At 44.3% G+C, this 25,657-nt stretch overlaps 1 protein-coding gene across 6 annotated transcripts in view; it reads left to right on the forward strand.

Annotated features, from left to right (window-relative positions):
* The first annotated feature begins 408 nt into the window (after positions 1-408).
* Positions 409-25,657, forward strand: part of myt1lb (myelin transcription factor 1-like, b) — a 93,741-nt gene continuing 68,492 nt past the window's right edge. For 2 of the 6 annotated variants that reach the window (XM_057343825.1, XM_057343830.1), the window contains exon 1: positions 410-654. The gene's annotated coding sequence lies outside the window, so the exon portion shown is untranslated. Of the gene's footprint in view, positions 655-787; positions 1,006-10,871; positions 10,936-25,657 lie in introns of all 6 variants that reach the window. The other 4 variants (XM_057343827.1, XM_057343826.1, XM_057343828.1 and 1 more) reach the window with 4 other exon arrangements.

Consider the following 25,657-nt stretch of genomic DNA (forward strand, 5'->3'; position numbering starts at 1 on the left):
AAAACAGCAACATATCACATCACATAACACCGAGTGAATGTGTGTGTGCAGAGGGACACCATTGCTTTTGTCTGGGAGGAGAGGGTTATATCCGCTCTAGTGGGGGGACGTTGGCTGGCCGTGTGAATTGGCTGCGACTTAAGCCAGTTATCTCGCCACTCCACGGGTCTGGTGCTGTGCCAGAGCTCAGGGCCGTGGCGGAGGGACCACATTAATGAGACGGGTAAGCTGAGACAGACTGCACTGTACCGGCCTCCGACCAAGTCCCTGCCCTCCTCTGGGGATGTGATGTATGTATGTTTGTGATTCCCTAATACTGGGTGAAATACAGCACACACCTCACAAACACATAAACACACACAGCTTGTCTCAAAAGAGGCAGTGTGAATAAGAGAGAGAGAGAGAGAGAGAGAGAGAGAGAGAGAGAGAACAAACCAACTCCAGAATACTGAGAAGCCAAAAGCACCACAGCATCCTACCTCCTCAAGCCCTCGATAGCCCAGCCTCCAAGCTCCTTCACGCGCACACACACGCTCACGCACACACACGCTCACGCGTCCTAATGCTCAACGCTGTGCCTCTGCTTTATTGTTTCCCTGCGTGTCTGGGTGGAGGTCTGCGCGAGGAGCTGAAGATGTGAGCGTCACGCTGAGGGTAAGAAACCGCTAGTTTTTTCATCCACGGCGTCCGCATCCTAACATCCCTTTGCTCCGCCTCATTGGTGCTCCCCCATCTCATGCCTTCCTTTTTTCATCTCTCTCTCTCGCTCGCTCGCTCTCTTTCTCAGCTCCAGGCCCATTGGTCGCTGCCTTCAACCATTATCTCCTTCTCTGGCTCTCTGTGCGTTTCTCTCCGTCCTTCCCGCGCGCCGTCTTCCTTTAACCCGCGAAGAATGATTGGCATACACGAGACCAGAGGAACTTGCCAGCGTGAGTGAGGAAGAGAGATAAAGTGCGAGGGAACGAGGAAAATACAACCAGGAGACAGAAAAAAGTTGTGAGACTGGTGGGTCACCCGTGTTTTATTTATTTCTGGGTTGCTTTTTTCTGTCTTGACTCGAGAGTGGTTCTTTTAAAGTATGTTGTAAAAGTGCGGGTGTATGCTGAGGGAACCCTTTGTATTTTGACTCTCTTTTTTTGTCGGTGTGAGATAATGTAGGAATGTCGCTTTAGTGTTGTCAAGTAATACTTAGATTTCTTTCGATTACTTTACAGAATGCCGTTAATAGAAAGCATGAATGGGAAAACAGAGTTTGTTGTCTCAGAAATAGCCTATATGAAATAGACATTCCTGTACATGTTTTTCATTGAACCCACGGTAGTACTTTGATGGGATTATTACAGCATTATTGTAGTACAGTAAGTGGCAGGACTTTGTGTTTGATGTCTAAACCTCACAGATGCTGTGAGAACGTGTATGTTGTGAGGGGTAAACTTGTCTCTCAGGTCACGAGCTGTGCTGCTTTGTCTCTAGAAGATTCTGTGGGTTTGGTTTGCTGTGTGAAATCATAGTCTTACCATCAATGTGCGTCTTTGTTTGACTTACTGTACCAAAACTAGAATATTCAAAATATTGTTTGTTGTGAGAGACGTCTGAGAAAGTTTTACTCAAGACAAATGCTCAGGGAGGAACACATGCCTTCACAATACAGTATTTATCTACTCGGATTATTTTATATGAATATGACAGTAGGGGTATATTTTGAATAGCCGCAATTCTTACTGTAAAATTAGCATCGAAATACGAAACAGTTGCACTGTTTACCTTCAGACATCTACTTCTTGAGAGTCGGATGTTACTCTGATGTCTGTAACTCAATTGCGAGTGTTCATGGCTGTGTATTGTAATGCAGAATTGATACAAAGTGCACTTTGCAGTGTCCTAATGATCTATATCACCTCTGTAGACCCCCCCCACACACACATACATGCAAACTCTATGACTATGAGAAAGGTTCATGTTAATATATCCTTTTGTATGTAAAATAAATAAATTATAGTATAGTTGAAAAGCAGCTTTACATTAAACATACATTAAAGAACAAACAGAAGAGACACGAGAAAATATCAGCACAGAAATAATAGAAAACAAGAAATTATGAATAGAAAGAAAACATATTATTATAATCAAGCTCACTTATTTGTAAGTATTTTTAGATAAAATCATCTACTGAAAAAATAAAGCTAAATGTAAATTCTTGCACATTTTCTGTAATACATAATGATTATTAACTGTAAAAATAATTGTATGTAGGGTATATATTATTAATATTATAATATAATCTAATATTATAATAATTATATCATATTATATTATTGATGCAACTGCAGGAGTTAACATTACTCTCAGGTTGTTTGTTTTGTTGTTACAGTCATTGACAATGTTATAGCTTTTGTTTTGAGACGTTCTATAAGGGTTTATATTTAAAAACACCCACAGCCATACCATCTCTCTGTTTCTATTGAAATCTTACCTCTATATTTTGAGTCAAAGTGATAATTAATGTTTGCAGTAAATAAGAAAGCAGAACACTGTTGGTGTTGGTGTTACTGTTGGTTTGACTAATGTATGTAATTCATGTAAAGCGTGTTGTATTTTGGGGTATGCCTGTGTGTTAAAGATAGGAAAGGTTGTTTTGAGCGTATCAGGGTAGTCTGATTGAATTCTGGACACAGACTGCATTCACTCACTTCCTCATTACTGTGAGTCGAGCTCCAGGAAACCCTTCCCACCTCTGACAGCACTCCAGACCCCCAAAGACCCCACATACTGAGATCTCCGGCTCAAACAATGACTCGCAAACAAACCTCCACCATCACAAACACATTGTAATGAAGAAATGGCAAATTAGCAAGACATTTATCTCAGCTAAATGAGTCTAAGTTCAATATGTTCAACTCACATAAATCTATCGTAGAAGACCAGAAGAATATAGCGCATAAACTGTATCAACTGCCTTTAGGCTGCTTTTTTCTTTGTCCCATTTAGACCTTGATGCTTTTTATTTAAAAAAAATGAGTTTATTGATTGTCCTATTATTATTATTATTGGTTCACATAAAAGTGTAAACAATAAATGCACAAGAAAATCTATAAAATATACTATATATTGTAGATATAATTGCCACAATTATCGTAATAATAAATTTACAGACCCACTGAAGTGCTCAGATTTGTTTGATGTGTTGACGTAATTTCCACTGAAACAGGAAGTTAGGACAGGACATATTGTTTAACTCACAGTGTGGAATCTGATGAGAAGCTAAAGTGCAGAATGATGTCATAAAAATCATTGAACTGTATTGGCGGACAATAGTCGCGGTAACCGCAATCCTGTAATACCGCGCTTCTGAAAAGCCAACCACAGCAGATGACAAGCAACCGCAACAACCGCAATGTTCACATTTATTCCTTTATGTCTTCTTTGTTTTGAACTTAATGCATGGATATTAAATGTTAAATAAATGAGCTATAAAAATAAGACTTAAGAGAGTAATTTATATTCATAAATGATTTGAAAACCAAAAAATACTATTCGTGTTTAGCTAAATCAAACATACGTGTCCTGATCACACAAACTGAAATGGAGCTAAGAGAATGGCATCGTCTGCTCCTAAATGCAGTTTTAACTTGGAAATGACCAAAATGATAAATGCAAAACACAAAGCGCTTGAATAAAGTCAATAAACTTTTTAAACGTGTCTTTGTCTGTGTATACCTGCAGCACGTGCGTAACACATGCGGAGAAGCAAGTGAGATCTGCAGCCACAGGCTTTGGCTGCTTTCACCCGAACATTGACAGATGCGTGTTTGTGAAACAATATAAACCTGATAATCATATACTGACTCTAATGTTTATGTATAGTCCTTTATATTATTAGGCTATGTGCAGTCTGTTTTATTAAGAGGTTTTTCGTTCGCTCTGCGTGAGCTTGAATTCCTTTTGTTCTGTCATTTTTTACGAACTCACATTGCATATTTTCGACTAAAACACAGGAGATACTTTCTGTCAGGAGATTTTTCTGGTTATAGACGGTTTCATTTTAACGACATATACAAACGGTACTGCGCATGCGCACTTTGTGACCCCAACTTAACTTCCGGTACACATTCACAAACAATAGAGTGCCTGTAGATTATTTCTGATAACAATCAAAAGAGGCTTTACTTGGCTAAACTTGTCTCTCCAATATTTTGAATTTAGACTGCGATACCAAGCTCAACCGCTAGATGTCAGTGTACCATACAGTTTCTTTAAATGCGACCGAACTACAGGACCCGCTGAACACATTGTTTTAATAAAATGAACATAGAACAAAATTCAACAAATCGTTTATTTAATACAATTATTATACAATAAAATAATAATACAAATAAATATTAACATAAATTAAATAAAATATAAATTGTTATATTATTAGACACTAGCCAAACAACAACCTGAAGTTAACTGGGGGTCAGGCGCGCGCGCGTCCTATGAAACAGTCTATAGCCTAATTAAGCTTGCGAGATGGTGACACTCGAGTAACAGATTTGGTCTAATATAGCATTGAAAATATATGCCGTAATATCCAGTGCCATTTGTAATGCATTCATTTAGCCGTGTCCATACGAGACCAGATGCACAACAACAACAAAAGTTTCTAATATCCGTAAATTTGCACCCAACAAGCCTAAACTATTTGCTTTTATATATTTTCATTTGACAATTTATATTTATCCTAATCTGGTTGGTTTTGAGTCTTTTCTTTTATAAAGGTAAAAAGTTGTTTGTTCCGCATTTACCAATTGGTTTTAAAACAGTCGTCTTTGTTAGTAAAACACCAACATGCTACACAATAACAGCCCAACAACATAGCTTATTTATGTGGCATTAAAATCAGGATGAATGCGGTAATATCGCACACCGCGCTAATGAGCCACACAAAATCACCGCATGGGAAATTCCTTCACCGCAACAGCCCTATGCATATATCTTGTACAGTATATCATCAGTGTTTTGGAGCACACTGGTTTATATGCTTAAGGCTAACATATTCATACTAAAAGAAAAAAAGCTTGAATTCTGATTTCATGGGGACTTAAATGCATTGAGAAATACATTTCATTCTTGCGTTGGCATTTTTCCCGTTGAAACAAGGAGATTGGAGAGGACAGTGATGAGCTTGTGTTAGTTCATGTCACAGCCTTGCAGACCATTTTCTTCTTGCTGCCAAGTGGCTTTCTCGTTGAAAATATATTTTTTTCGGACAAAAAATGATACAGACCACTGCAGATACGATGAGTCATCAATATTTTATTCAGATTTGTTGATTTTTCATATACTGTCGTCATCAAGGCTATTGGACATGAGACAGATTAAAAGCTTTAAAAATGATCTACACTAATAAATACAGTTATTGCACTGGAAGTTTATGTTTAGCTTCTGTTGAATCAAATCTCAAATATTCAAGCCGGTCAAATATACAAACAACGCGGAATACTCACACTCACTGAATAAAACTGTGTCAATATTTACGGCCGTGACTGACTGATGGCCGATGTTCATGAGGCGTGAAGGCCACATTAGTAGCTGACATCAAGTCAACTGCACATGACGTTTTACGTTCTGTTCGAGAGCACCGGACGCCTTCACCATCATGATCCACATCAAAACATGATCTATACGTGAGCAGCAAGGCCAATTAAAAATCAATCTTGACTTTGGTGCAGGGCTGTAATTGAGAGTGTGGAGTATGAAGACGGAAGATTAATACCAGCGCTCACCTACTGCCACAACACGCACCCGCAGACATTCATCCGGCAGGGCCGGCTCACCTGCGCCGAGCGTCAGGGCCGTGACAGTCACGGGGTGTCAGAAACATGGGGATTTGCATGAGTTATGTGCTCTGCGGGCATGTGATAGAGCAACGGTTAGAGTGAGGCGTAGAGCCACGGCGGGTTAGTCATCCCCGCTCGGCGTCTAGTTCACTAGGAAAGGGGATTAGCGCAGCGTTTCTTTGAGCGCTCAAGCTTCTTTTGAGCGGGCTCAGTGGTGCACTGCTTATGAGACGATATGCATCTAGATTTGATTCTTTCCCTCACTCAGAGTGAGCTCACGGTTGCATGGGCTGGTGACTGATGATCTGTTTTTGTAGGAGAGTGAGATGTTTTATTGTGAGATTTATGTCAACGATTTTGGCTGCGTTGTCATGGCACCTGCAATTTTGTGGCTATATTTGGAATACTGTAGCATTCTTCCACACAATTCATGACAACTCATTGGATAAATTGTAGAATGTTAATGGTCAAGACATGTCAATCTACCCATCTGTTCATTCATCCATCCATCCATCCATCCATCCATCCATCCATCCATCCATCCATCCATCCATCCATCCATTCATCTGTTAATCCATCCAACTGTTCATTCATCCATCCATTGACCCATCCATCCATCCATCCATCCATCTATATGTTCATCCATCCATCTGTTCATCCTTCCATCCAGTGACCTGTCCATATGCTCATCCATTAATTACTGTAATTAATTATGTAATTCATTCATTTATGCATCCATCCATCCATTTATCCATTCATCTGTTCATCCATCTGTTGACATTCATTTGTTATTTGATTCATCTGTTCATCCATTTACACATTCAACCATCCATCCTTTTACCCATCAATCTGTTTATCCATCCATTCATCCATTCATTCATCTATCCACCCATCCATATATCCATCCATCCATTTGTCAATGTCCTCCAGCTAAAAGTAGAAAACTTTGAAAAATTACAGTTAGGAAACTCTTTCCAACTGCTAATGAAAAGTCCCAGTGAAATAAAAAATTACAATTCCTATTTTTTCATGGAAATTGTAAATAGCTTAGCAATGTGGGTCATTTACTTTTTAAAGTCAAATTAATGTGCCCTCATAATCTTCAGTTACATTACAGTAAAATCTGAAAATGCACTTCCGCTCTCTAGTGACTATCCATCTCAAATGACATAAATTAGATGGCCTGGGCGGAGCATCCGTTAACTCCTCCCCTTCAACTGTCAGTCTGCTCCCAGTTCCATTTCAAAATGCAACGGCTGTTTTTATGCATCCAATGAAATCGCAGTGAAAAAAAGCCACTTATTTTCTCATTCGAAATTCCATTTCACTTGGAAATGCGTCACAGAATACGGAAGTAAAAACCATCACCACTTCCGGTTCACGGGGACTTTAAAGTGAGGTTTCTCGGACAGGGATTATTTTAAACCAGGACTAGGCCTTGGTTATATTAGAATATTTAAATTGTTTTTAAAAACATATGTTACAAAAAAATATTACTGGTGGGCATCTTAAGACAAAACAATCACACTGATATATTTAAGATATGTCAGTGCAAGTTGTTTTCGATTAAGGGTAAGACACCTCAAACATTTCAGTAAGTATGGGACTAGGCTTAAACCCTGTCCGGGAAACCGCCCCTAAGAGTTTCTTATGTTGTTTTAAACTCACATTTGAATCCTAAAGACTTTTGCTGTGCATGTCTGCGAAGAATGAGGAAAGGTTACAAAAACGAAATTCATCCTCCCCACACAGGCCTCAGAAAAGAGGAGCGATATTGGAAAATGATTACAAAACAGCCATCCATAATTCATCAAGCGTATTGGTGAGGGTGCACGACTCTTATTACAGCTGCTCTTTAAATCAGATTTGTCGCTTTTGATCACTGTGATGTCTTCTAGTTGCACGACTATTGGGCAAATATTACTGCATCTAAGGGATAATTCATTATGACAAGTGATACCACTGGGAATGAAAGTGTAAGAGCTGAATATAGGAGTGCAGTGGGTATAGTTGCTGCCGAGTGGATCTTGTGTACCTCATTTTTCTACAATTTGACTATTAAAAGGAGATGATAGGACAAAAAGGATGATTACAAGTTATTGGAAATCAACTGGGTCATTCTCATTTAGTTATACAAAACTATGCACTCCAATAAAAACATTGTTATATAAAAACGTGTTTTAACATCAGTAAGTATAACCCTAACCATATTCAATACATTATTTCAAGCCCATCACACACAATTATAGTAATCAAAGACCCTAAATGTCCTGAGCAGATCAGAGGCTCTCACTTGATGAGAAACTGTTATTGGACTTTTTAGTTTTTGAGAATATTGAGCTTTGTTAAAAAATGTGAAGCCTCCAAACAAATCCATTTCAGATCGATAACATTAAAGTGCGGCTGTCAGAGCTGAGAAAAACCGTAATACAATTTTTTGCTATTTAGGACCATGAAAACGCTCCACTGTTGAGATCTGTCAGCCAACTCTCTTGCTCACTTATTGTTGATTGCATCTCTTTTCATTGTGCCAAAACTTTTATTTATTGCGTTGAAATTACTCATCTAGCCACAAGTGCGATTACTTATAGCTATTGATTTCTCGTACTTCTGCACCTTTTGGCTTTTAGAACGCTTTGATAGCTCATTTTGACATTCGTAAAATCGACCCATTTGACTGAATCGGCTGTTCCAAGGCTAACCGTAATCATCAAGTCTGAGGACTCAAATGTGAAGGCTTTCAAAACCAGAACATTTCAGAAAATAGGATCCAATGAAATTGCAAAAGTTTGTTTTTAAACATGTTCTGAACAATCGCCCGTCTACAAAACAAATAGTCCTGCCCCAAAACTCATGCCATTGGTTGAGCCAAGGTATCAATCGCCAAAAAACCATGTTTTCACCCTCATGTGGTTCATAACCTCTTGCAATGGAAGTCAATGGGGTTCAATGTTGTTTGGTTACCAACATCCTTCAAAATCGTATTTTGTGTTCTGCCGTCGAAAGAAAGTCACACAGGTTTGCAATGACATTATAAGTAAATGATGAAAATGTTATATTTTGGCTGAACTATCCATCATGGGACAACCTGTAAAAATCCTAGCTATTCCATTTGACACTATGAAACTCAAATTCCTCTGTATGCACAAACTACTGTAGCAAAGTCCAGTGTACAGCGCAGAGAAAGACCTGGTGAGAACCCAAAGACAGAGAGAGATGAAAGTGGGACCCAGGGGCGCCTTTGTCAGCGGTTTTGGGAAGAGGCGGATGAAACCCCAGGTGCATACTGGAATTGCCCTACTTCTACGAGCTGCCTCAGCCATGCGTTTGTGTCCTTTAACAGACAGCAGCTCTGCTTATTGTTCATGCCGGATTATATGAACAAACAACATCCAGAATCAGTCAACGGTTTAAATCGAGATCCTTTGTTCTGTAACCTAGCTTCTGTTTCTGTACGATCATATCATTTGTGGGGAATGTGATTCTTACTTTAAATAGAAACATTATTTACGTGTTTGAAGGAAGGTGCTGCCCTCTTCTTTCTTTAACCTGTTTTATAAAGCACTGCATGCCCAACACTTGCTGTATGTATGGAGTTTTTCAATAGCTCAGTAAGAAAAGTGCCGTATGCTCATTTCCATCTTGCATAACAGAGGGATAACTCTATTGACCACCGAGAAATCTGAGAACAGGCGAATCATTGTTTTCAGACTTGACATGAAGGATTTTTAAATGCCTTTTATTGCGATTTGCTCATTTATCTGTCCTCGGGATATAGCATCTTTAGTCCAGCAGTAATACGCGCTCCCCTGTTGGTCCAGAGCTGGAGGATCAATGGCTTTTATATGAGCACAGCATCCAGATGAGTGAGGGGCACAGCGGCTTTGGTAACCCAGACTGTCGGTCTATGCCGCATTTTCCCTCGAGAGCACCTCTGTGTAGTCACGTGATGTTCTCTGTGTTCCCCTTTGGAACCTGTGAAGTCATCACTGTACATGTTAACACACATGACTATCACAGCTCTCCTCTCACTTACTTTTATGATATAATTTGAGTCGGATCAGGTTTTTATGTTTTTGATCAGTTTGATTAATTGATCGAGTGCATCTAGAGGCGGTCGACATCATTATCATATCTCATGTTGTTGCTGTTATTTACAGAACTTTCACTTTTCTGAAAGATGATTAAAGATTAATTGAATAATGTACTTACATTTTTAAAAAGGTCATATGACACGGCTAAAACGAATATTATCGTTTGTTTTAGATGTAATGCAATGAGTACACACTAAATAATGTTGGGTTAAAGATAACCCAACAAGTAACCCAACTCTATGGATTGGTATAGCACCTTCCCAACTGTAGGTTATTTTATAGTCACAATAATTTGTGATATTTATTTAATAGGTTATTTAATAATATGAAGGACACAAATGATTCATACAAATTGTCTTTTTTTGTACGAGCTTCATTCAATAAATGAATTTAATTGCAATCATTGTCAAAGCCCTAAAACAGACAGTTAATCACCATAATCACAATTATTCATTTTACAATATTTGATTTGCAGAATTGGGCTGCTTTTAATCTGTTGTTTTTTTCCCGTGAGGTAAAGGTTGAAAGATTTTGTAATATTGTGTGTAATTGTGTAATTGATAGTGTAATATTGATGATAAACGCCGTAAGTTTTCTTTAAAAAATAGCATGTTGCCCTACATTACATTACATGCCAAATGAACAACATGGCAACATGCTTTTTTTAAAGAAAACTTACACCGTTTATGATCAATATTACACTATTGAACAAAATCTTTCAACCTTTACCTCACGGGAAAAAACTATTATTTAGTGATTGTCAAGATGAAATTGTGAAATTGCAAAACAGTGACTATAATGTGTATTTTAGGCAGGGAGTTGCATATTTTGAGTCTTGGTATTTGGGCCGGAATCATTGGGCTTGTTTTGATCGGCCTTTGGGCTGGTTTTGTTGAGACGATCTGGCAACCCTGGTAATAGCTCTACTGTACAGTAAGTTGCTTGTTGCTTTTTATAGGAGACTGGCTACAGGGCATCATTCGGAGGGTGTGACACTCTGCAACAAGTCGTTTATGTTTACAGTAAGTCATTCCACCAACATTCATCTTATTTTGGGGTGTCTGTAAAGCTTCAGTTAGCCTTGCTTATCCTCAGGGATCTTTTCTATTTGTGTCTTTTCTCTTGATTTGGTTTCAGCTTTGCATTATGTCACGCTGAACTGTAACACTAGACACAGAACTCAGATATTTCTGACACCAAATTGTGATCAATGCAATGTTACTCAGCATCTTCTTTACATTATGCAAAACAAGACTTCTTCATATTGACAGGAACATGTTTTGCTCTGTATTGTCACATAAATACACACATTTTATCTGTCGTATGTGTAAACCTAACCAAGAATACAACAATAGATCTACCGTGATACACACAGTATAGCAAAATCTATACTGACTTACACATTACTGCAGTATCAGATTCAAATGCATTGTAATGGCCAAAGACGTCTTGCCTTTTAGGCTTGCCTTAGTTGAGGATTTGGCTTCACATCCTGATAAACGCTCATCTGCGTCTTCTATACAGCTACTGTAGATGAATCATGTATATATCTGTAAAAGCATCATGGCTGTGTTAAGTGTTTTCTTACTCGCCCATGTCCATTTCTTATTAGTTTCCTTATTATATAACATCAAGCGTTAGTCGAAAGACTACACACGTGAGATGCGGTTCTCATTGTCGGCTGGTGATGTTTTTGCACTTCGGCTCACTGGTTTGTCTGGCTGAGGGGTTTGTTTTGAGCGTGAAGGGCGCTGGATTCTGTCATGCCTGGCAGACGCTCTGTTGGAGTGCTGAAGACCTCTAAAGATGTGAGTTCTCCACATCTGCCTGTTGTTCTTGAGTTATATGCAGTTATACAGATTGAATGTCAATGCGTGTGAGACAAAAATTTTAAGTCCGAAGACGTTCATATGTTTGCTAATCGGTAATCGGCATCTGTGCGAGGCATGATGGGTAATCGTATACACGAGTGGATTTTTACCATTTCAAATTAAAATGGAAGTGATGCTTGTGTTGTGGATGGTTGCCAGGGCTTTTGCTATGGGTTGCTAAGGTAGCAGGAGTGGGCGTTTAATTATAATAATAATAATGATATAAAACTATATATTTCACTGTTTACTGTTATAGGAGAATGTGTATTGCATATTCTGTATATGTATCTTGGTAAATATTGTGGTATTGAGTATGAGGCGTACAGGTCACAGGCGTGAATCTTGGCTGCTGTAGTCTGCAGGCATGTCATGTATTCTCTCTCCTGCACTAATGCGTTACACGGCTGAGTGCGTCTGGCGTGACAGGGTGATGGTTACTGTGGATCCGCCCCCAGTGCTGCTGGTGTGGGTCGGCTCTGGAAGTCAGTCAGACGGCGGAGGCTGGTGTGGGGCTCTGCTTGCATGACTGCTGGGTAACACCTGTCACACAGAGTGTTCCTGTCTGAGACAAATACAAACCGACAGCTCAGAGTCTCTCTCTCTCATTCTTGCTCTGTCGCTCTTATTCTCTCTCTCTCTCTCTGTCTTTCTTATTGGCTTCCGGTTAAACCTTCATTGTCATCTCAGGGTCTAAGTAAAGAACACATGAAATGCCTCCATCTGTTGTTTCAGAAGCAAAGCTGTTCCAAACAGCTTTATATACCACATTATTCAGTATGAACATTCTCAGAATGCATTTCATCACGCTTATAAAAACAGATTTCTTTTGAATTAAAAATATACTAAAATGTCATCAACATGACATTGTGATATTGGTGTGTACCGCATATTTTTATGCTTATGCATACAAATTAAATGACAGTAAAAAAATCCAGAAAACCTTCAAGGTCTATTTTAGCTTGCATTGTGTTCAAGTGTAGGCTGTAGAAATTGTGACATCCCATTAAGCTTTGGATCAGAGCTATTATGTATGTTTTTAATCCATTTTACTCCTGCATTTTGTCTTGAACTGTGGATGTTCGGGTCTGAGGCTCTGAGCAAGAGATGTCTTTATTCAAAGACATCAATTTTCAGATATGATTATTGTTTTGTCTTTATTTCCAGCTTGCTTAGTAATAAAGTAAATCTAAGGAACAGGTCAGGTTTCACCACAAAAATGAAAAGAAAAAAGTCATATTCTCTATTGGGAAAATAAGAATTATTTTGGAACCATTGACATCTTTTGAATGGTTTCATTTGAATGACAATGAAGTTATACATTTCCAAATACAATATTCCAAATTCGTTTTTTTTTGGAGCTGTGGTGATTATAATTAGATTCTCATTAGTGTAATACAATTTTAACAGTACAGTACAATACAGTAAAAATTGTCATCTTAATTTAACAAAATGTTTTATCGTATTATTATATCTTATGAATATAGTATGAGATGAGAATTTTTTTAATTGGAATATTACAATACAAAAAATGCAGGGGAGGCAGTTTTGTAGCGGCTAGCAATAGCAAGCTAGCTTTGAAAGCATAAAAAGAGGGAAAGATCCCCCTGGTGCCCTCCCTACAGAGCTCTCTCCAAAGCCACGCCTCCTCATGTCAATGACCTCATGTCTCACTCACCACAACATTACAATACAAAGCGTACAACATAACAGTAATGAATGTAAACAACTTATTAACTGTCATTGTTAGAACTGATAGCGGTATGATAAGCTTGTTGTAAATGTGCGAGCAGGGTGTGTGGAGTTATGCAAATTCATAAGGTTGACAGGCGGGACATCCTATCATGTATTTGGAACGCAAAGCAATGCTTTGGCGAACATTTTTTAGTCCTGTGTGTGTGTGTGTAGACCAGTGATGAGAAGGCATCTTTGTACACTTCAGGACCCTGGACAGCGCCGCATGTGTTTCAATGCCGTGAACAAGAGCCAAATGGATTATTCTGCATTAGTTTCTGTACTAATCATCCTTACCTTCAGGGATCTCCTAAAGGCCCATCAGCGTTATTACTCTAACATTAGCAGTCATGTTGTTTTGTTCCCTCCCAAAGAGGGTATCAGTGAATGCTCAGACGGATGTGCAGTCTCTCAGGGCTGATGGCAATCTCTTTTCATATCACCCTGTTTACCCCAGCTGGCACCAGCTCAGAGGTATCCGCTGGTTTTAGATTTTCTCAGTAACAGCTTCTTAATTGGCGTTTGCCAGCACAATAGCGAACTGAAGATAAAAAGGAAGACAGATGTGCATATGTGATAATGAACTCCTAACTGATGAGTGAAGCGCCGGAGCGATCCCGACCCATCCGAGCTAAAAGGGCACGTGCTGGGAATATCAGTGTGGCCGGCAGCGAGCCAGCGTTCAGAGGCGTCACACTTTTGATGAGGAGGCACACTTACAGGGTGTTACAAACAGCTTCGCCCTTGGACAAAAGCGAGAGAGAGGAACAAACAAACAAAGAGCGACACAGATTGCATCTTTAATGGGAGAGGCAGGGAAGGGTTTTCCACGGAAAACAACACCACAAAGAAAAGCTTAATGAATGAACAGCATCTCTCTGACGGGATTACAGACAAAGGCGGTGAACTGGCATTGTGTCAGTGTTTGGTGGAGGGAGAAAGTGCTGCCAGCCAATGTTGCCTCTGGTTTTTGTTTCTTCCCAGAGGAAAATGTTATTCCTCAGATGCTGCTCTTTCATAACTCGGGAGATTTGATCAACTTAGTCTCAGACGTTTCTCCTAAAATGATATAGAGGAGAAATAAAAGCAGAATCGAGTGAGACAGTAATTGTTGGAATTCACGAAGAGTCTGGAGGTGTAAAATGAATGTAGATTGTAGAGGTAAAATAATCATGATTTGGGTCAATTTGATGAGAAATGTTTGAGCTCATATTGAGATCTTCAATAATATTGACTTTTGATTGAAGACTTGGCAAATCCGAGCTCAGTTTGAGACATTGTTGACATCTCTTCTGAAACTCTAAAGGAGACATTTGTGACATTTCTGCCTTGTAATGTTAACTCTTTCCTCCTCTTCGGTGTTGTGCGCGGTGTAACGGAGAGGCTAAATTTAGTTCACATTGTTAGCTCCACGTAACAAGACATGGAGAGCTAGATCAGGCAGGCAAAACAGCTCCAGAGAGAATACTGGCCAGCTGGGAAGCATCCTGACATGTATTATTCTGAATTATGCATCATTTGAAGCAGATTCTTGGTAAATAGAGTGTGAACCACTTGCCGTGCCTCTGATGGTTTGGGTGAAAAATGTTGGAAGTCTGTGGCAATTAAAACTCCTTTGACAAGAGCCGTTTGTTGGCCTGGAATATACCCTGCTCTCTGACAGAACACAAGAGGATGAGAGAAGAGATATTTCTAAATATTGAACCCTCGGCAAGGGAAGAAAAATTGAGCAAAGAAAGAAGAAGAAAAGGCTTGCTGCGGGATATCTTTAACTGTATAATAACAAAAATAATAGGAACGTAGGCGCAAATAACAGCATGTCAACACTCTTTTCAGCCTGCGCTGTCTGTGGGGGGTGAGCGGTGGATAAAGAGAAACTAACAGAGAATGACTGAGATGAGATTGCAGCCGAGGTTGCTTCCATTGGGCTGGGCGGTCTTCCTTAGGGGGGTTTACTTGATCAGAGTCCACTACATAAGTCAAAAAGAACATGATATGTGTTATGCATAGATAGATGGATAAGATGGATGGCAAAAACCTTATGTCACGGTCCCACCGTCTTGTTTATGAAATTCTAGTCGTGTGGCGGGATCGGGGCAGAGTCCTTAGGTTTTATGTGAGAAAACCATGAGTTGTTTGTTTTTACTAATGTGTTTTCTCGTGTCCTGTCATTGGCCCCGCCCCTCTCGTCTCATGTATTGCTCTCCTTCCGTGTCTAATGTTTCCCACCTGCCCTCGCTCGTTATCCCTCGTTTGTGTTCCCTATTTAATGCCCTTATGTTTCATTGTCTTGTTGCTCGTTCATTGTATGTGGTTGATCTCGTGTACCCTGTTCCTTGTGCTCAATGTTACGGCCCGAGTGTTATGCACCTCGTCCTCGTCCTGAGTTTTGTAAGTTTTTGTGCTTCGTGTTATCTCCTTGCCTTTTTGTTTATTTGGTTTACCTTTCCCTGTTTTGTGACGTTGTGTCGTACCTCGTTTAGTTTACTTTTGCCCCATCGAGGGAAGTATTTGAGTCCTTAGGTTTTATGTGAGAAAACCATGAGTTGTTTGTTTTTACTAATGTGTTTTCTCGTGTCCTGTCATTGGCCCCGCCCCTCTCGTCTCATGTATTGCTCTCCTTCCGTGTCTAATGTTTCCCACCTGCCCTCGCTCGTTATCCCTCGTTTGTGTTCCCTATTTAATGCCCTTATGTTTCATTGTCTTGTTGCTCGTTCATTGTATGTGGTTGATCTCGTGTACCCTGTTCCTTGTGCTCAATGTTACGGCCCGAGTGTTATGCACCTCGTCCTCGTCCTGAGTTTTGTAAGTTTTTGTGCTTCGTGTTATCTCCTTGCCTTTTTGTTTATTTGGTTTACCTTTCCCTGTTTTGTGACGTTGTGTTGTACCTCGTTTAGTTTACTTTTGCCCCATCGAGGGAAGTATTTAATTTCAAGTTTCGTATTTCAGTTTGGTTCTCGTTTTGACACCCCCTCGTGGGTTTTTTGTTTGTTATTTGTCTAATAAAGTTTGTTACCCCTTCATGCCTGCCTGCACTTGGGTTCCTTCACCACGCCAGCCGTGACTGAATGAACGAGCCAAATCGAACCCAGCAGGTGGCTCCCAAGGACGGCAAGGCGTCGTCTCCCCGATCCGGCCTAGCCCACTTGCTACTGGGGTACCATCAGGGGAGTTATGGGGAACAGGAGTTCGCCAGAGCATTCTCGGTGGTGGCAGAGGCGACCGGGTTCAATGATGCGGAGTTGAAGATGATCTTCAACTGCTGCCTCACCCGGCGCCTCACACCACCGGAGAAGAGGCTGCTGGCTCCTCTCGGGTTCGCAGATATGGTCAGGTACGTGGCCAACCGGGATGATCCCGGGAGTGGGGTTCCATTTGGAACTTCCGCTCCACGGTCGAGCGTCCCGGGGGGTCTCGTCCTGGCTGCCGCTGCCCGGGGGGACTCAGTACCCTCTGGCTGGAGCTCCACGGTTCCGGTTCCCTGGCGGGACCGTGGCGAGTGGGGAGGGAAGGACTCGGGACGACGTCTGGGGGTTCCCCCAACGCTGAACTACCTCCGGTCCCCACGGGTCCGCCAAAGATGGCTGCAGACCGGCGTGCGGAAAAGGAGGAAGGAGCGTCACGGGGGAAGTACCGTTCTATGCAGCGGCTACCATCCGGTCAGCCGGCGTCCAGTCCGTCCAGTCCGGTCAGCCGGCGTCCGTCCGGTGATCCAGCCGGCATCCAGTCCGGTGTCCAGCCGGCGTCAGTCCGGTGTCCAGCCGGCGTCCAGTCCGGTGTCCAGCCGGCGTCCAGTCCGGTGTCCAGCCGGCGTCCAGTCCGGTGATCCAGCGGCGTCCAGTCGGTGTCCAGCGGCGTCCAGTCCGGTGCAGCGCGTCCAGTCCGGTGCAGCCGGCGTCCAGTCCGTGGTGCAGTCCTGTCAGTCCGGCAGTCGCCAGTCGCGGTGTCAGTCAGTCCAGCGCGTCCGTCAGTCCAGTCCGGGATCCAGCCGGCGTCCAGTCCGGTGATCCAGCCGGCGTCCAGTCCGGTGATCCAGCCGGCGTCCAGTCCGGTGTCCAGCCGGCGTCCAGTCCGGTGTCCAGCCGGCGTCCAGTCCGGTGTCCAGCCGGCGTCCAGTCCGGTGTCCAGCCGGCGTCCAGCCGGTGATCCAGCCGGCGTCCAGTCCGGTGATCCAGCCGGCGTCCAGTCCGGTGATCCAGCCGGCGTCCAGTCCGGTGATCCAGCCGGCGTCCAGTCCGGTGATCCAGCCGGCGTCCAGTCCGGTGATCCAGCCGGCGTCCAGTCCGGTGATCCAGCCGGCGTCCAGTCCGGTGATCCAGCCGGCGTCCAGTCCGGTGATCCAGCCGGCGTCCAGTCCGGTGATCCAGCCGGCGTCCAGTCCGGTGTCCAGCCGGCGTCCAGTCCGGTGATCCAGCCGGCGTCCAGTCCGGTGATCCAGCCGGCGTCCAGTCCGGTGATCCAGCCGGCGTCCAGTCCGGTGTCCAGCCGGCGTCCAGTCCGGTGTCCAGCCGGCGTCCAGTCCGGTGATCCAGCCGGCGTCCAGTCCGGTGATCCAGCCGGCGTCCAGTCCGGTGATCCAGCCGGCGTCCAGTCCGGTGATCCAGCCGGCGTCCAGTCCGGTGATCCAGCCGGCGTCCAGTCCGGTGATCCAGCCGGCGTCCAGTCCGGTGATCCAGCCGGCGTCCAGTCCGGTGATCCAGCCGGCGTCCAGCCCCATGTCCAGCCGGCCTTCCAGCCGGCGTCAAGCCCTGTCCAGCCGGCCTTCCAGCCGGCTCTTCCAGCCGGCTTCCAGTCGTCCCAGTCCGGCAGCCAAGCCGGCCCCTGGGAAACTCCCAGGGTCAAGACTGTCCCCCCAGGACTTCCCCTAAGTCCCCCAGGACTCCGCGCCCTCGAGCGCAGCCGGGGACTAAGACTTTTTCCCCAATCCTTTGGTTTCCCCCTTTGAACCTTGTTTTGCCCCACCCCCTCCCATGTTTGTTATTTTTATTAAGTCACCCCAATCCCTTAGTCTCGTTGTCTTGTCTGCCCCTTGTCTTGTTTACCATGTTTGTCTGGTTTTTGTCTTTGGTCCAGTCTGTCAGGTCTTGTTAGTTACCCCTTGGTGAACACCTGGAGGTGTTCATTAAGGGGGGGGGCTCAATATTCCAAATTCGTTTTTTTTTGGAGCTGTGGTGATTATAATTAGATTCTCATTAGTGTAATACAATTTTAACAGTACAGTACAATACAGTAAAAATTGTCATCTTAATTTAACAAAATGTTTTATCGTATTATTATATCTTATGAATATAGTATGAGATGAGAATTTTTTTAATTGGAATATTACAATACAAAAAATGCAGGGGAGGCAGTTTTGTAGCGGCTAGCAATAGCAAGCTAGCTTTGAAAGCATAAAAAGAGGGAAAGATCCCCCTGGTGCCCTCCCTACAGAGCTCTCTCCAAAGCCACGCCTCCTCATGTCAATGACCTCATGTCTCACTCACCACAACATTACAATACAAAGCGTACAACATAACAGTAATGAATGTAAACAACTTATTAACTGTCATTGTTAGAACTGATAGCGGTATGATAAGCTTGTTGTAAATGTGCGAGCAGGGTGTGTGGAGTTATGCAAATTCATAAGGTTGACAGGCGGGACATCCTATCATGTATTTGGAACGCAAAGCAATGCTTTGGCGAACATTTTTTAGTCCTGTGTGTGTGTGTGTAGACCAGTGATGAGAAGGCATCTTTGTACACTTCAGGACCCTGGACAGCGCCGCATGTGTTTCAATGCCGTGAACAAGAGCCAAATGGATTATTCTGCATTAGTTTCTGTACTAATCATCCTTACCTTCAGGGATCTCCTAAAGGCCCATCAGCGTTATTACTCTAACATTAGCAGTCATGTTGTTTTGTTCCCTCCCAAAGAGGGTATCAGTGAATGCTCAGACGGATGTGCAGTCTCTCAGGGCTGATGGCAATCTCTTTTCATATCACCCTGTTTACCCCAGCTGGCACCAGCTCAGAGGTATCCGCTGGTTTTAGATTTTCTCAGTAACAGCTTCTTAATTGGCGTTTGCCAGCACAATAGCGAACTGAAGATAAAAAGGAAGACAGATGTGCATATGTGATAATGAACTCCTAACTGATGAGTGAAGCGCCGGAGCGATCCCGACCCATCCGAGCTAAAAGGGCACGTGCTGGGAATATCAGTGTGGCCGGCAGCGAGCCAGCGTTCAGAGGCGTCACACTTTTGATGAGGAGGCACACTTACAGGGTGTTACAAACAGCTTCGCCCTTGGACAAAAGCGAGAGAGAGGAACAAACAAACAAAGAGCGACACAGATTGCATCTTTAATGGGAGAGGCAGGGAAGGGTTTTCCACGGAAAACAACACCACAAAGAAAAGCTTAATGAATGAACAGCATCTCTCTGACGGGATTACAGACAAAGGCGGTGAACTGGCATTGTGTCAGTGTTTGGTGGAGGGAGAAAGTGCTGCCAGCCAATGTTGCCTCTGGTTTTTGTTTCTTCCCAGAGGAAAATGTTATTCCTCAGATGCTGCTCTTTCATAACTCGGGAGATTTGATCAACTTAGTCTCAGACGTTTCTCCTAAAATGATATAGAGGAGAAATAAAAGCAGAATCGAGTGAGACAGTAATTGTTGGAATTCACGAAGAGTCTGGAGGTGTAAAATGAATGTAGATTGTAGAGGTAAAATAATCATGATTTGGGTCAATTTGATGAGAAATGTTTGAGCTCATATTGAGATCTTCAATAATATTGACTTTTGATTGAAGACTTGGCAAATCCGAGCTCAGTTTGAGACATTGTTGACATCTCTTCTGAAACTCTAAAGGAGACATTTGTGACATTTCTGCCTTGTAATGTTAACTCTTTCCTCCTCTTCGGTGTTGTGCGCGGTGTAACGGAGAGGCTAAATTTAGTTCACATTGTTAGCTCCACGTAACAAGACATGGAGAGCTAGATCAGGCAGGCAAAACAGCTCCAGAGAGAATACTGGCCAGCTGGGAAGCATCCTGACATGTATTATTCTGAATTATGCATCATTTGAAGCAGATTCTTGGTAAATAGAGTGTGAACCACTTGCCGTGCCTCTGATGGTTTGGGTGAAAAATGTTGGAAGTCTGTGGCAATTAAAACTCCTTTGACAAGAGCCGTTTGTTGGCCTGGAATATACCCTGCTCTCTGACAGAACACAAGAGGATGAGAGAAGAGATATTTCTAAATATTGAACCCTCGGCAAGGGAAGAAAAATTGAGCAAAGAAAGAAGAAGAAAAGGCTTGCTGCGGGATATCTTTAACTGTATAATAACAAAAATAATAGGAACGTAGGCGCAAATAACAGCATGTCAACACTCTTTTCAGCCTGCGCTGTCTGTGGGGGGTGAGCGGTGGATAAAGAGAAACTAACAGAGAATGACTGAGATGAGATTGCAGCCGAGGTTGCTTCCATTGGGCTGGGCGGTCTTCCTTAGGGGGGTTTACTTGATCAGAGTCCACTACATAAGTCAAAAAGAACATGATATGTGTTATGCATAGATAGATGGATAAGATGGATGGCAAAAACCTTATGTCACGGTCCCACCGTCTTGTTTATGAAATTCTAGTCGTGTGGCGGGATCGGGGCAGAGTCCTTAGGTTTTATGTGAGAAAACCATGAGTTGTTTGTTTTTACTAATGTGTTTTCTCGTGTCCTGTCATTGGCCCCGCCCCTCTCGTCTCATGTATTGCTCTCCTTCCGTGTCTAATGTTTCCCACCTGCCCTCGCTCGTTATCCCTCGTTTGTGTTCCCTATTTAATGCCCTTATGTTTCATTGTCTTGTTGCTCGTTCATTGTATGTGGTTGATCTCGTGTACCCTGTTCCTTGTGCTCAATGTTACGGCCCGAGTGTTATGCACCTCGTCCTCGTCCTGAGTTTTGTAAGTTTTTGTGCTTCGTGTTATCTCCTTGCCTTTTTGTTTATTTGGTTTACCTTTCCCTGTTTTGTGACGTTGTGTAGTACCTCGTTTAGTTTACTTTTGCCCCATCGAGGGAAGTATTTAATTTCAAGTTTCGTATTTCAGTTCGGTTCTCGTTTTGACACCCCCTCGTGGGTTTTTTGTTTGTTATTTGTCTAATAAAGTTTGTTACCCCTTCACGCCTGCCTGCACTTGGGTTCCTTCGCCACACCAGCCGTGACACCTTATCCATTTCTCCAGGTCACCCATTGTTGAATAACAGCTATGTTGTAGCTAATGCATGTGGACTGAATTGATGCCGGTCAGCTGTTTTTAAATCCCATGAAATTTAAATAACTTCATAAGACCGTATAATTCGTCATGTACTGTATACTCTATAAAGACTTTACCATTCGTTGTAGGACAGCCATGAGTGACATTTGATGGATACAAGCACAACTACTGAGTTATTTGAAAAAATTGAGCAAAAACAAACATTGATCTGAACCCCTCCATGTGTATTAGATTTTCACTGGGGCTGACAATCGCTTTTCTCATTTTCTATTTAGTGAATATACTTCTTACGTTTTTGTATGTCTTCACTTTATTTTATAACCCAACTTTTGGGTTATAATTTAAACTACGCTGGGTTATTATAACTTTTAACCCATGGTTGAGTCAAATATGAACATTTTGTGGCTTAATTTAACCCAATGATGGTTGGGTTGAAAATAACCCATCATTTTTAGAGTGTTCCCTTATGAAAATGAATAATTTTACTGTGATATTTGTAGTACAATTTGGTAACCATAGTAACCACAAATTTACCATTCTCTCTTTATACTAAACATTGTTTAATCATGTTATTTATAGTTAAACTGGAAATTCAAACGGTAATCTACCAGTTACTACACTTTTACTATAATAAAGCCATGGTTAATTTTTCTAAGGGTTGCTCAGTTTCCTTTTCCGCAAACAAGGTTTAATCCTATAAATAATAAACATTTTATGAGAAAATCACAATTTTCTCAAACAATGTGTAATGGTGGGGCTTGGATATAGATTCAGGTTGTTTTGATCTACCAAAAATGTTGATGCATTTCAGTGCTACTGTATTTCAAACCATAAGCTAAAAATAAGAACATCCCATTACCATTTGTAAGAAACATTTTGCCAATCGTTCAACATGTCAATGGTTCCCTTTCTGTCGGTCTCTCGACGTTGTGTCGAACCGACAGAATGGGGTTTGTCTTGAGAACCTATCATCTTCTGAGTATTTAGAAAAGGCCAATGAAAATTGGCGAATGAAATTTGCATGCCGGGCTCCTCCCCGGATGTCCGGGTATAAGAGGGAAGCCGGCGTGCTCATTCATTCACCTTTTGTTCTTCAGAGCCTACGCATCTGGTGAGCTTCTCTACGATCTGGATGATCTTTCTTTCTGCTGGAATCTACGACGTGGACAGCGGACGGTCCCTTCCTGCAGTGACTCTCCCCTGGGCGTCTCGGCAGTTCCGGAGGTGTTCGAGCAAATTTCCTTTTCTAAAAGAGCAAATTTCTCCAGCGTGGCTTGTCCCGCTGTTCTCATGGGTGCAACACACTCATCGAGGAGGGGGACGGACACAATGCCTGCTTCCAGTACGCTGGGGCAGACGTTGTGGATACGTCCTGCCCGCACTGCGGGCGGTGACGATTCAGACGTTGCGTCACAGGTGGCTGTGTTCCCACGGGACTCAGCCACCACCTCGTTTGCTCCCCGTTCCGTGGCGGCAGGACTACGGCCCTGCCGTCCGCTATGGCAAGCAGCGAGGGTGAGAAGAGGATTACTGTGAGCGATAATCCGCCAGCCACGGCTCACGGACCGTTCACACCTCGTTTCGCTCGTCTGACCGTTCCCCAAAAAAGACGGTCCGCCGTCTTATTCCTCAATCACGTATTCGGACACGATGCGTGATGATGAGAGGTCTCTTGCAGCATCGGGGGGTGACGTACTGCCATCCGACTCCGACGATTCTTCGGGCTCCCTCCCTCGGGGGGTCGAGCCCAGGAAAAAGCGGATGTCGAGATGTCGGCCATGCTTTCCCGGGCCGCCGTGAGTGTTGGGTTGCAGTGCCCGCACTGCCTCTCCCGGCGTTCGCGGCTGGCTACATGGCGCCTCGGGTTTGAGCGCGGCTCCAAGCCGCGCCCGCCCCCAGTGCCGTGTTTACCGGAAGTGCATGAGGAACTTTGCAAGACCTGGAACGCCCCTTCCGGCACGTTTCACGTCAAACAAAGTTCTGTCACCCTCTCTTCCCTCGAGGTTGAGACAGCTGGAGAATGCGTCGGTGTTCCCCAGGTGGAGTTTGCCGCCGCGGTGCACTCGTGCCCGTAGGTGGCGGCCACCTTGGGGGGCTCGACCTAGACTCCCGTCCAAAGCATGTGGTGTCTCGGCATCTCTGGTGTCGAGAGCTTACATTGCGGCGGACCAGGCTGCCTCCTCTCTCCACGCTATGGCTCCTGCCAGGCCAGGGCGTTGAGAGAGCTCCACGAGGGTAAGACCGACCCAGCGCTTATGCAGGAACTCCGCGCCATCACCGACCTCGCTCTACGGGCGACCAAGGTGACCACGGGGGCCCTGGGTCGGACGATGTCCACACTTGTGGTCCATGAGGAACTCCTCTGGCCGATACTTGCGCAGATGAGTAACGCTGAGAAGGTCCGCTTTCTCGACGTACCCGTCTCGCAAGGGGGGGCTGGTTGGTGTTACTGTGGAGGGTTCTCGACAGTAAAAAGCAGTCCTCCGTGCCGCAACTCGGCCGCCTCGGCCGTCGAGTCCCGTGCACTGTCTGCTTCCCAGCAGCCCTGGTCCTCTTCAACGCCCTCCAGTGACCTGGAGGAGACAGCGAAGAGGAGACCATCGCCCCATCAGCAGCCGCGGGCAGCGGCTGTCATGGGATCACCTCAGGGGGATCGAGGCTACCATTGGGCCCGACCCCAGCCACAGCGCTGGTAGGTCGGATAGGGACGGTTCCTGCCCCGTCCCTCCATCTGCTGGCCCCCTCTGGGGGGCTGGCGCCCACTTACTCTCAAAAAGGAGAGTTTCCTCTCTCTCTGGGTTACCTCAGCCGCTCTCACCCTCTGCACGACGGTGAACGGCAAACTCGACGTTGCGTCATGGCAAAGCGCAATGTCGAGTATAAACACCAGCCCTCAGCACTCTCAGTCAGACAGTGCGTTGAGCTGCGCAGTCGCCAGGCAGGAAATATGGCAGAGCCGATCTCCTCCCCGGGGGGCCTCCCCTGGCAAGGAATCCGTACTGCTAGCCATCGAACCACCCTCCGCGGGGGCGATGAAGCAGATCAACCTCTAGTCCCCTGTCACAGTTCTGGGAGCCCCCAGACTGTCAGGCGGGCTGAGGAAGACGATCCGTCTCGGCTACGCGATTCAGTCGCTACACGTCCGCCCAAGTTCCGGGACGTCCTTTTACCTCAGGCAGAGGCAGGGATGCCCCCGTACTTCGGGCGGAGGTCGCCTCCCTTCTGGTGAAGGGAGCGATCGAGCCCGTCCCACCGGCCGAGGTGTTCAGCGGGTTTTACAGCCCGTACTTCATTGTCCCTAAGAAAGGCGGAGGGTTGCGCCCTATCTTGGGTCTGTGTGTTCTGAACAGGCACCTACACTAGCTGCCTTTCAGGATGGTCACGCAGAAGCGCATCCTGGCGTCCGTCAGGCGTCAGGACTGGTTCATGGCAATCGACCTGAAGGACGCGTACTTTCATGTCTCGATCCTCCCTCGACATCGGCCGTTCCGACGGTTCGCGTTCGAGGGACGGGCATATCAGTACAGGGTCCTCCCCTTCGGTCTGTCCCTGTCTCCACGAGTCTTTACGAAGGTCGTGGAAGCCGCCCTCCTTCCCCGTAGGGAAGGAGGTGTGCGGGTACTAACTATCTCGACGACTGGCTCAAGTTTTGGCACACTCTCGAGATCTGTTGTGTACACACAGGGACCTGGTGCTCCGGCACCTAGATCGGTGGGGCTACAGGTCAACTGAGAAAAGAGCAAGCTCTCCCCGGTGCAGAGCATCCTCTTTCTCGGTATGGAACTCGACTCTGTCCTCACGAGCGGCCCCGCTCACCCCCGGGGGGGGCGCGAGTCCCGCGACGAGGAAGCCCGCACCCTCGCGGCCTCCCAGAGGCAGCGCGACTGACTAGCGCGCCCG

Source organism: Triplophysa rosa, linkage group LG10 (assembly GCF_024868665.1).
Source record: "Triplophysa rosa linkage group LG10, Trosa_1v2, whole genome shotgun sequence".
Classification (NCBI taxonomy): domain Eukaryota; kingdom Metazoa; phylum Chordata; class Actinopteri; order Cypriniformes; family Nemacheilidae; genus Triplophysa; species Triplophysa rosa.